The sequence below is a fragment of the Chenopodium album genome, chromosome 2, assembly GCF_948465745.1.
Source record: "Chenopodium album chromosome 2, dcCheAlbu1.1, whole genome shotgun sequence".
NCBI classification, from domain to species: domain Eukaryota; kingdom Viridiplantae; phylum Streptophyta; class Magnoliopsida; order Caryophyllales; family Amaranthaceae; genus Chenopodium; species Chenopodium album.
This window is the reverse complement of record NC_137835.1, coordinates 25,282,907-25,285,022: the sequence shown is the minus strand read 5'-3', so window position 1 is coordinate 25,285,022 and position 2,116 is coordinate 25,282,907. Positions and strand designations below refer to the sequence as shown.

The window sequence follows — 2,116 nt, the reverse complement described above, 5'->3', positions numbered from 1 at the left end:
AGAGATTTGGGACCAAACCCTCAGAGATTAAATCTTTCACGTCTAGGGCGAAGGCAACTTCGAATATGACTAGGTGTTTCTAGGTCTAATGAATGCGGAATTTTTAAGATTGAGAAAAGCTAGTTTAGAAAAGAGAGAGAGAGAGTAATCAAGAGAATCTTGATGAGAGTTAATAAAAGAAAGAATAAGAATTTATCAGAATTAGTTATCGAAAAAGGAGTTTTTACAACTTTATTTATAAAGAAAATCAGCCAAAAAGATAAAATATCAAAGCAGAGTCTGGCGCACGTAAAACTGAACTAGCGCCAACGCTGGCTATTGGCGCCAGACGCTGACCCTGGCGCCAGGCGCCAAGGCTAGCGCCAGGCGCTATAGCTGGCGTTTGGCGCTGACCTGGAAATTCACGCGTTTTCTTAAAATCAGATAAAAATTGTCGTACAGGAGGATAAAATCGTATTTTCCTCAAAAATGCTCTTTGATTTTAATTAAAACTCTGAAAAGTCAACAAAAGTCAATTTATCAATGCTAATTGAATTAGGAATGAAAAGAACCTTCTAGAAGAATCTAGAAGACTAAAACCATTCCTAATTGAATTAGGAATGATAAATCATATTAGGCCCTCCCCTAGATAATTGGGCCGCATATAAAGCTCAAACCGGGCTCAGTTCAGTAAATTGGCCATAACTTCCTCAATATTCATCGGAATTGGGCTTATAATATATCGTTGGAAAGCTCTTGTCAAGCCCCATCCAACTACACTACTATTGAACCCATACCATGGAACAATCAAACTGGATTGGATGTTTTCTTAAAATAAGTTTTCAAAAACAGAGAGAAGAGAAAAGAAATTAAAACTATCCGCAACACTAGACTTTCCACACTTTCAATTCATTCGATTATGATTCAACATGAAAGGTACTCATCACTGGGTTTGGTTTTTGGAAGACACAAATGGGTGTCTACAGGTAGCATAACGACCTATCTATCCCGCGATCAAATTTTGGCGCCGTTGCCGGGGAAGCGGCTTATTTAGCGTCTATTATTGCTTTTGTTAGAGTCATTTTGCTTTCTTTTCTTTTTGATTTTTTTTGTTTTATCATCCTTGTCATTGCTAATTGTTTGCTTAGCTTTGGTGAATGCATAGGAGGTCTCAAGGAGCACCCTCACATCAAATTGACCACGAAATCAACCGAACCTTGAGACAAGTCCGTAGGCTTTATCAAGACGAGGGAAGAGGTTTTGGTGATATAGTTGATAGTGAGAGTGATACTTACTCTTCAAGTTCACCACGCTAATCAATGGCAGGACAAGAGAATGATGTTTTGTTTTGTGAGTTCGGAAATCCAGAGGATTACGAGCTCACGGGAGGGATTTTGCTACCCGTCAGGGAAACTAACTTCTCAATCCATCCACAATATACTCTAATGGTCCAATCGGAGAAATTTTCCGGAAGTGCAAGTGAGGACCCTATTGAACATCTGGACCAGTTCCTTGAATTGTGTGCAATGATACAAACCAATGAAGTGAGTGAAGACTACATTCGTATGCACCTTTTCCGGCAATCTCTCACCAGATGAGCAAAGAAATGGCTAAAGCAAGTAAAGCCTAACACTCTCACAACATGGAGGGAGGTTGTAAAGGCGTTCTTGAAGCGCTTTATCTCCGAAGAGAAGATCGCCAAAATGAGAAGGAAAATTGTATCATTTGAGCAAGAGGCCGATGAAAGTCTTGGTGAAGCATGGGAGAGATTCAAAGAGTTGGTACAAGCATGTCCCCACCATGAGTACAATCAAGGGTTGCTCATGCGGTTTTTCTATGACGGATTGGAGCCCATGTCAAGAGCCAATTTGGATGCGGGGGCGGGTGGTCAATTAATCAAGATCCCTCAAAATCAAGTTGAAGCCACAATAGAAGAGGTAGCAAAGAATTACTCTTTGGGGGACAAGGAAGAAACGCTCCAAAGAGAGGTGGTATTTACAAATTGGAGAAAGTTGATCAATTACAACATCAAATTGATCAACTAACAAAAGGGCTTTCCAAGATAAACACGAGTGTGAATGCAAGTTCAAGTGGTGGAGCAAGCTCTTCTCAAGTTAACACTTTCTCTTGTCAAAAT

General features: G+C 40.1%; 1 non-coding gene across 1 annotated transcript; it reads right to left on the bottom strand.

The window, feature by feature from the left end:
* Positions 1-1,679: 1,679 nt before the first annotated feature.
* Positions 1,680-1,785, bottom strand: LOC145607184 (small nucleolar RNA R71). Its single transcript, XR_014105518.1, has one exon. It is a non-coding gene; the product is annotated as a small nucleolar RNA R71 (small nucleolar RNA).
* Positions 1,786-2,116: the final 331 nt, after the last annotated feature.